This window comes from Alligator sinensis, unplaced genomic scaffold (assembly GCF_000455745.1).
Source record: "Alligator sinensis unplaced genomic scaffold, ASM45574v1 scaffold205_1, whole genome shotgun sequence".
Classification (NCBI taxonomy): Eukaryota; Metazoa; Chordata; order Crocodylia; family Alligatoridae; genus Alligator; species Alligator sinensis.
The window spans coordinates 253,475-263,804 of NW_005843046.1; the positions used below are offsets into that span (position 1 = coordinate 253,475).

Consider the following 10,330-nt stretch of genomic DNA (forward strand, 5'->3'; position numbering starts at 1 on the left):
AAACCCAGTATCAGGAAATTCAAAGTTTAAAAATTGTTTTGAGACAAGTATTTGCTGTAATGGTTTGAAGTAAGGTCATTATGTGAAGAATAACAATTCAATTCAAGACAAAGGTGGTAGACTGACATTTTATGAAATGTCTTTGGAATCAATTTTAATAATATCTTGCTTTTTCTTTTCACATGACATTTCATGTTTAATGATTTAGAGAAGTATGGCCACTCCTGAGTTGTGTATTAAAAGTAGCAGTTTTAGACTGCTATCAATAACTCTTAAGTATGCATAATAAGATATTGATAAAGAGGAATATTCTCGGGCTTGGGTATTGTGGTAATTCCAGCTTCTGTACCTGTAGTTAACCAATTACCTGTTCTCAAGGGGCAAAAATATTGTGCTTTGTCTTGTCGCATGAAAAACTGTTAAGCACTTTGTCACCCTTAATAGTCAAGAGAGTTGTGGAAAATGAGGATGAGGACAGCAGTGTTCTCTGGAGAGCAGAAGAAAGGTTGTTCAAATGAAAGCTAAAATCACAAGGAAAAGATCAATGTTTTAGTTAAAGTAAAATCAAGCTAAGCTGTTCCTGCAATGGTATTGTAGCTTTGACACTCCAGGGAGTATGCAAAAAAGCAAGATGAGTTATCCTTTATTGGACCAGGTTTATAATCGGGCAAGATGTTTGACAAGCTTTCTGGCCCTGTGTGCTGTTCCTCAGGTCTGGAAAAGAAGCAGTTACAACTGGAGCTGAATACCATGTAAAACCACTACTCTTGTTTAAGCCCATTATGTAAGTGAAAATGATCAGTTTCTGAAAAAGTAATGGGCAGTAAACCTGTGGAGCCACAGAGTTGTTGGAAACATTTACAAGGTAAGTAAAGAACATATGAACCAGATTTTATTTTTAATTTTTTTTAAAGGAAGTTAGCCATTATTATCTTTTGAGCACAGTGAAGTTACCAGAGGGCAACTTCATAACGAGCCATAAAACATTGTCTGTAATAAGTGTGTAGTTTTTAGTGTTGGGTAAAAACGATGAATATTTGTTCCCGACCCCATCTTATAAAGATATTGTGTAGGTTTCCCTTTAGGACAAGAACTAAGAGGTCAGAGATGGAGTGATGGTTTTGAGAAGTTTGTCCACAAATGTTCAGGTATTTCTGTCCTTCATCCTTCTCTGTGGGAGCTCATAATGGAACATAGTGGTTGCTTTGCTTAACCCACATCGTTTCCCTGAGCTGGTGCATTGGGTGAGGTGTGTCTTGTTTTGTGACAGGCATATATGTAGGGTCCCTTATTTCTGATGGTTGGATTGTGGGATGCATTGGCAGGCTTTCCATTGATTGTTTGGGCAGAATCTTGTTCCTTCTGGTGTTTTGTCAGCAGAGGCTTTAGTTCTCATTGAGTTGTTTGAAAGCTGAGCTGGGATCGCCAGATGGGGTGGAAGGGTTGGGAGTACTTTTTATTTTAAGGTGTCATCCTTCTCAAGTATAGGGTTTAATTATTTAATGATCTTTCTGATAGTTTCCAGTGTGAGATGGTATTGTCAAAATGAGGGATATGCAGTCAGCAGAGACTTTCTTCCTTTGTTTTGTAGAACTTTCTGTGCAGTGTTCAGATGGCATGTTGAAAGATTTGGTCTATTTCTCTTGAGTGTTCGTCTTGGGTGAAGGTAGTTTGACTGGAAAATGGGTGTTTATGGACACTGTAATCTAGTGCAATTTGAGGCATGGCTTGACATTAATGACTTCTTTTAACAGGGCAAATGTTTGCACGTGAAAAGGACGTTTCTGATCCCTTGGACATCTTTAGAACATGTATTTTTGTGTAGAGCAATTCATTTTTTAGCTTCTCATCTGGTATTAAACGTAAGTCTTCCTTGGCAGACTTTGGGCATAATATTGGTTTATAGTTAATCCATCACAGTTTAAGCCATCAAGCTTTTTCTTTTGTTTTTACTGTAAGTTTATAACAAAAACTGGTTGCTTAAAACCTTTTCATCATGGGAAGGGAAATGAGCAAAGCAATTTTAAACTAAAGCAGGCAACTGGAATGGACTACTTTATTTCTAATGATCTTTGGGGAAAGATGGCTAAGTATTTGACTTTTTAAATGCATTAAAGGTCACTGTCTCTTAAATTGTGCACAATTCATTAGATGTTTTGAGTGGGGATGTAAATCAGAATCTGTTACTGGCTTTATTACCTGAGACCTGCAATGTGCTTGACAAGTTGTTTGCCTTACTTACAGGAAATACGGTTTGAGATTTACTTTTATTGAAGTTAATGGGTCCCGCATTTATGCATTGTAGGACTATTGCACTGCTATGTAACTGACATGTTGAGACAAAATAGAAAACGGCCTTTTGAAGATTAGGTATTAGAAAACCATTATAGACTGCTTTTTCTTCCCTGTTTTCACTTACCTATCAGAACACTTGTAGAACTGACTCGGTAGGAAGAAATTGCCCAAATAATCTTAATAACTATGAAGCACCATGTATATTATGTGAATTCTCAGCAGACCACCTTAGTAGCATCTGAACGGTAGATATCCAAATACAGATGTGAAAATGTAGAGTTGACAAACATGTTGGAAGACTGAAGTTCTCAAGCTAGAGGGGGAAATGTAGCCTGGTACTTGTGGGCTGAGACTTCTCATGTCACCACAAAGGATGCAACTAAAACATTTCCCTTCTTGAGTTCAGATGCCCTCTGCTGATGGCAGTAGCAATGCACTCTGACTTGTGTTACTTTGCATCAAGCTCTGAAACTAGCAGCATACTTTGAAATAAAATCTGTTTTCAAGTATTGAAGCATATCTAAGGAAAGCTTAGGAGTCCATTTCTTCCGAATTTGTTGCTTGGGGCCTCTCTAACATGTCTTGTGTCCTAGCCCAGCCTATCTCAGGCATTCACAGAAATGTAACAAAGAAGCTTACCCAATCTGAAAACCTACACAATAAACATGTGTCCAGTTTGTTGCCTGTACTCTTCCTACTCATTGTTTTCCACTTTTTGCTCTTGATACGTTTGGGTGAACATTTTTGCCCTAATACATAAAATCTCTGTATTCCAAATGCTTCAAAATATTTTCTTACTGCATGCTTTAAGTTGACTAACATATCCCATTAGCTAATAGCAGTATTTTCAATGTTCTTAGAGTCCCCAGTAAAGGGTGTCTGGCTTCTATGTCTGTTCCCCTTTGAAATAATAGTGTGGGTAGGGAGCTTGCTCCTTTACCCACTATCTGTTAGAGCAGTGCTTCTCAACCTGTGGGTCATGACCCAAAAGTGGGTCGCAAGAATATATGAAAAGGTTGTGAACAAACTTTGAAAATGGATTCTCCTTTAGAGGAGAAAAATGTGGGAAACTGAGGCGTTTCCCTTGCAGGCTGGCAGAGCTCCAGCTTGCAAGGGGCGGCTTGGGGCCCCCTATGCCCCACACACTGAGGGGCTGAGACCTGGGGGTGGGGGGCAGCAAGTCAGAAGTGAGGGGCACTGGGTTGAGACTGGCCATCGATGTTTACAAATGGGTCCTTGTCCAAAAAAGGTTGAGAACCAGTGTATTAGAGGTTCAAATACACTTCTGGATCTTTTGAAGTAGTGCGCTTACAGCTTGTCTCTAAAGGAATTCCTGTTGAGTTCATCAAGCTGCCTGGTGTCAGACTTTCGTCAACAGCATTTTGAAATTCTGAATTAAACTTATTTTGTGTTTTGTTTTGTTTTTCAAAACCTGGATTGGGCACAGAAAGCAAGACTTAAAGGTCTAGCAGAAGTTTATCAGAAGAATATATCTTGCGGACTTGTCCATCTGAACGGTTTTGTGAAATCGGACATCTCCAGGAAGACACTGTAGAAGCGGAAGTGCTTTGTGGGGGGAGAGGAGGATATTCAGTATCTCTTCTTTTGTGCTCCTCATGAAAATAAGGCATCAGGTCTTTCATGTGGTTTGAACCTATAATAACATTTTAACTTGATGCTTTCTAACTATGGATGATATGGGCATTTTTAGAATGTGATATCAACATAAGGGTCTCATTATAGTGCTTGTACTCATTTAATTAGGGTGTGTTTAAAACATCTGTTAAAATACTTTGATGTTAATTTTAAGTGACACATTCAACAGATTTTAATTTGAGAGCCTTTCACTGGAGTTTCTTGAAAATGCTGGCCTAAATTCTGTAGTAATTGAAATGCCTTTTTTTTTTATTTCTCCCCACTGTACAGTTTTTAATGTATAAAATTGAGCCATTTAAAAAGAAAACTCCTAAGACTTGAGCCAATGAACAACCGAAAGGTCTAAACTACTGTTAGCAAGTTTTTTGAGTTATTCTTCATGTATCTCCTGTTCAGATGCATGGTATCAAAGCAGCTTGCTTAGAAAAAAAAAAGGTATGTGAAATACAAATTTAAGAATTGGCTCATTAAAAATGTAAATGTGATGCAATGAAATAGAAATCTCCTTGAGAACAAAATGTTATAGGATTAGATCCAAAGAGTCAAGGAGGATAAAATTAATTTTAGATTTAGGCTGTGCATGAAATATTTTATCTGGTGAAGCAAGTCATACAATTATCCAGAAATTAAATCTTTCAAAATATACTTCACAGAGATGGCTTGAACCCAATTTTAATATTAATGCTTACATTTGTGTTGGTGTCATTATCTGGGTTTTCCTAATCTGGTAGCTGGTACTTCTGAATGTTCCTGGTGGCTTTTTATACCACTATACACACAACTATTAATGCATGCAGTGGGTTAAGATGCTAAAGTACTAAAAATGACTTTACTATATTAGATACTAAGTCAGTACTAATGAAGTATGTATGACTTAAATGAGGTTCAAACTGTTTAAGATGGTGAATTGCAGCCTAGTCCAGGAGATAATTTCCCTGAACCCTTTGTAAAGATGATTAAAATATGGTTAGGAACCACCGGGTACCATCTACATGTACTATTAGCATGAAACAATGAACTCTGGCTCGTATCGCTCCAGAGTTTATTGCTCCCGGGCACTGCGTTTACATGTGCACCTGGGACCGCAGCACATTGAGCCAGGTCAGAGTAGCCTTGGCTGTCGGGGGCCCTGGGGGTCTCAGCCTGCCAGCCTGAGGCTGCTCCGTCTGGGCACTGTGTGCTGTGGAGAGGCTGGCTGGAGCATGAGGGTGCTCCAGTCTAGAGCTAGCTGGCAGGCTGCCCCTGGACTGAAGCACCCTTGTGCCCCAGTCATCCCCATCAGCATCTACATGTGAATTGCTGTGCACTGAAGGACTCTTCCAGAGGATAATACTTGTAATTACAAGTACTAACCTGCAGCGGAGTTGATTAGTTTCCTACGGCCTAATAGGGCCACTTGTGTAGATGCTGAGACATTACTGCAGACCTAATTAGGCAGCTCTGGAGTAAACATCTTGTGTAGATGTGCTCACTAAGAACTAATGAAGGCCTGCTGTGTCCCTTTGGTAAATGTATGCAACTCTTCCAAAGGCCAAGTGATGTGATATTTTGAAAAATTGCCTATTTTGAAAGGGGTTATTTGTTTCATCAATTAAACAAATAAAAACTTTACTCTTGATTTTAAATAATGGCTGGACCTGCAGATAGGCAATTACTATTAAGAACTGTACTCAAAATACTTCATTTTCTGAAGGATTTCTGTTTCAGTTCAAATAATGCAAAGCTTTTTTGTTTGCTTGTTGTTTGTTCTGCTTTTTGCATTCATAATATGAAATTACGAAGGGCAGTAACTTGTGCATTATTATTGAAAGGAGTTTTGTGCTAACTGGCTTGTTGTTGAAGAGTCTGTTATAAATGACTAATTCTTGGTAGATGTACTTCTGCCTTTACCAACTTCAAGAATGTCCTGATGAATTGCGACTTAACATTTCTGTACTATGGTCATGCCGATATTCTCACTCACACATTTAAGTATACAGTGTTATGAACAGTAATGAATTACTGCGTGGCTGCTCAGTAGGATTCTTTAATCTGCTGATCTTAACTCTTCAAGCGCCCCCCCCCCCCCACTCCCCCCCCCCCTTCTCACAAATAGAATAGATGATATGCACAGTGGCTTCATCACTTGCCTGACATCATACCGTAAGCGTTCCTAGGAAAGGTTCTGATTTCTGTTGTGAGTCATACCCAGAAGTGAGAATAAACTTTGATCTGGGGACTCAAGGTCTTGGGTTCAGTTGGCTTACATATAGGTGTGCCTTGATTCCATTCTCTCCCTATAAGTACACTCAAGCCAATATTCATTTGCTTAGAAGAAAATGTGGTGTTTTTTTTGTATTGTACCATTAAATGTTGGCACCTTGGTGCTGTAGGGGATGGTTAACAATATTGCTGCAATAAAGCTAAGCACTGTGCTGCCTCTGAAGGCACAACCTGGGTAAAAGTTGAATTCTTGGGGCTCCTGTATTACAGGTAATACCTTCTAGCTTTCGTATATAATTACACAAATAACATCATACATGGGCCTCTTTCCATATGTTAGGGACACTTTATGTAAAAGATCTTTTTTGTTTTGTTTTTAGAGTTCTTATAAATAGTTCAGCTCTTCATTACTCCAGGCGGTTTTATTAATTTTCTCTTGCTTATCTGTCCAGGACCTTTTGTAAAGGTTTAAGGGTTCTCAGAAAAACTGCCATACTACACAGCCAGAAAGTTGAGCCACATCTCTTACCATGTGAGCCAAGTAATCTGACTTATTATGCAACTTAACATAGCTAACATTTTAAAACTATAATGACTTAATATATGTAAATATGACACGTACACATCTACATAAGTGTAAGTGTAGAACACATTTGTTTAATTATTTTTTTTGATCCTTTGGCTATCCAAAAACGATATCTACCACTTCTGTTTACTGAAAGCTGTGAAACATTAGTTTTGTTTTGGGTTTTTTGTTTTTGTTTTTTAGATCCTTGTGTATTTTTAGGTAGGTTTATTTTTTCCTAATCTGTACTTGCAGTGGAAGTCAGAAAAAAGAGGGTGGTGAAATAAAACAGCACCCTTCCCTTGCTACGCAGGTTTATCACTGCGATATCCAGTTGCACGGTACTTCTGGCATTGAACAAAGACTGGAAAACTCTACATAATTGCAAAGGGTGTGCTAGTTCTAGCCTATTTGCAAGGAATGATGCAATGCATTCAACTGGGAGGACTGTAAAAGACATGGGAGCCGAGCATCTATGTTATTCATTTTAACAGTGGAAAAAACTATATAACCATTGTATACAAGTTAAGTATTGTTTAAATTTTTCTTCTTAAACTTCTGAAATCCCATTTATTTTTGAGCCTTGAATTGCAAGCTTGCCTCTAGATTTTGGAATGAATTTCATGGAAAAAGAACTAAACATTAACTTTAAATCTGAGCTTTTTCAAGGAAGAACTGATACACTGGAAATGGGCATTCAGCAGTGGAAATGTTTATGTCAAGGAAGGAAGGTAAAATTGTTACAGTACAGCATGAGCACAAACCTGCCAGCCTTCTGGACAGGCTTTTTTTGCACTAGTAATTAAAATACTAAATATGCCTGCCCAGAGGAAACCGTTGACTATAACCATAATTAATTACCATAGTGGTAGGCACTTCACTTGGACATTTGAAAATTGTTTTAAGCAATGTCAGCCAAACAAAGTAATAAGGAAACCCCTAAACAACCAAAAAGCAAGTGGGGTGAGATAGTCTAACCTGTCTGAGACATCATTATCTTATAAACTTAGTAGAATGAAATGGATAGTCCACTGTAGTTGAAAATAAAAACTTGACTTGGATTTCATAATTTCTCAGAACCAGGAGCAGTGTGCTGTTTTGCGTATATAAAGTTATATAGTCAATTTACTGTGTCTTGTCATTTAAAATCAGCTCGATGACCTTTAAGTTATATTCTGTTTTGTGCTGGAGGTGATGAAGTCATAAAATGGCAGAGATGTCTTTTACTTCATAAGATAGAACTTTTCTAAAGCACCAATTTGATTTCTGGGCTGTTTGCTGCATGTGAAACCTTTGACAGGAGTCCCGATTGATTCTTCCATGTTCAATAATGTGTTCATTACAATGGTATTTCCTGAACAGCTGGGATTGCTTAGCTTTGGAACTAAAACGACAAAACCAAGGAAGTGATTTTTTTCCAATCAGTCTTTTTCGAATGTAAGAAATGGTTCTAAATATCTTAGTGATTTAATGAAATGGGAAACACTGGGATATTTTTGGGGTCATGACAATGGGTTTATAGTATTGTCTTTGCTGTCATGTACACGACAAACTCTGGAATGAACTTGGGCTTTCAAAATCAGTACAAAAGTTACTGCAATTAATTTTAGTTTTTAATGTGTGGCGTTACATTAGAAGGTGCTCCTGTTCCAGGCTGTTTCACGACTTGAGTGATACAAGATTATGTAGGCAAAACATTAGTCTGTCTATTGACATATTTAAATGACTTGGTAGGTCTTAAAATTGGCAGTTCAAATATCAGCTTTTTAGTTGCAATGATTAATAGCCTGTAGTAAAATAAAGCAAATGTTAGAGTTGACAATATGTAAATTTGAGGGAGAATGTCAACTCTTGTATTGAAGTTTGTTTAATAATTTTGGAATGGTTTTAGTCACCTTTGCATAACATTAAGTCAGTATTTAAACAGTAACTTAACCAGCTATTGTGCTGCTTGTTCCATCTAAAAGACTGCACAATTCCAGGGGCTTTTCTTATCTGATAAATCACATGAAATTGTGCAGCAAACTGGTTTCTTCTTTGGGTTAAGTAGTAGATAGAGTAACAATATTAATCTTTCATTTCTGATGTTTGTACATTGAATTGCAAATGAATTTACTTGAATCTTATGAGAGGTGTTGGATGCCACACATTGGGCAAGGACATTAGAGTGGCTTTTAGCACAAATTGCATCTTGCAGTATGTTCTGCAGCCCTGTGCTATCTGCTCCAGGGAGCAGGGCTGGCCCTGCCCCTCTGCGCTCTAACTGGAGCAGGGACGGGGCATGGTCAGATGCCATCCCAGCATGGCCCCCTGAGGCAGTGGGGGCAGGGAGGGGGTTTATTCCCCCCTCCCCTCTCCCACTTAGGGACTGTAGCTGGAGTCTGTCAGCCCTGACTGTCACCTCTGCCATTCACCCCCAGCCAGGCAGACCACTGGGTTCCCCAGTGGGAGAGGGGAGGAAGGGGGAATAAACCTCTTCCCTGCCCCCTTTCCCTTAGGGGGCCATGCTGCACTGTCATCTGGCTGAGGGCTGGTGTCTGGCCATACTTCCCCACCAAAAACCTGGCAAGGGCTGCTTTTCTCCTTCACCTCCAGGCACATCCTGGCTGGGGTCCCTGCAGGTCAGGGTGGGGGTTTAAACCCCTCCCCAATCATACTCAGGCCTGCAAAGCCTGGCCCAGCCCCCTTACTCAGCTCAGCTTCCTTTTAGCCTTGCCACTCGGGAAGGGAAGGGAGAGCTTGCTCTAGTGCCCTCCGGCTTCTAGCCTGAGCCACCGCAGGCATGTGGCTGCATTTCCAGAATCAAAGGTGAATGTCTGTTCCCTTGTTTGCTGGTTCAATCTACACAGGTTATACTAACCTGCAAAGATTGAATCAATTCAGTCTCAGGCTTTTTGGATGTCTGTATTTAGCCATACTCTGCACAGATCTTTTTGTAGGACTAGTAATCAGAGATGCCTAGTAAACTGATTTATCTGTTTCCTGCAAGAATATAACTTGTGTAGTAGATTCTATCTACTGCAAAAAAAAAACAGAATCCAAGTGAGTTGGTGTAACTTAACAGACACTTTAAAGTATCTCCTGAGTCAGTTCAGTTCTGGAAGATCTTTGTACAAGATCTTTTGTTTTAGCATATGTCCGACATGACCCATGGAAGACTTGCACAAGTTCCAGTTCCCTGTGACAACTCTTTCTTATCACTATATCTGTAACCAGTCCCTCAGGAGGCTAGTGAAGCAGGCCCAGAGCCAGAATTTGCTTTGGAAATCTCTTTCTGGATCTTGTATCTAGGCAGTTTGTATTTCAGGTTATGTAACACGAAGTGTTCAAGTATAGTCATTTGTCTTATGTTGTGACACAAACATAGAAAAAATGTGGCAATTCTACAAGTTCTTAAAATCATGTATTCACGGTTTGTATCTGTAGGTTTATGTATAGCTGGAGTGAGAGGGCATAAAAGGGGTTCTACTAGTCTTTTTATTTGTACATCTTGCATTCAAAAGCATATGTAACTATCCCAACTACACCGTTAGCCTGCCCTCTTCCCCTCCCCCCCGCAAAAAAAAAAAAAAAAAAAAAAAAAAAAATACTACAAAAAAAATATTTTTCCAT

The 10,330-nt window shown here is 39.1% G+C and overlaps 1 protein-coding gene and 1 long non-coding RNA gene across 2 annotated transcripts in view; one reads left to right on the forward strand and one right to left on the reverse strand.

The window, feature by feature from the left end:
• Positions 1–10,330, forward strand: part of LOC102376991 (arf-GAP with GTPase, ANK repeat and PH domain-containing protein 1-like) — a 224,827-nt gene that overhangs the window by 90,559 nt on the left and 123,938 nt on the right. The window lies entirely within an intron of this gene.
• Positions 6,901–10,330, reverse strand: part of LOC112548248 — an 18,371-nt gene continuing 14,941 nt past the window's right edge. Inside the window, exon 4 of the long non-coding RNA XR_003092072.1 lies at positions 6,901–8,102. This is a non-coding gene — a long non-coding RNA (uncharacterized LOC112548248). The remainder of the gene's footprint in view (positions 8,103–10,330) is intronic.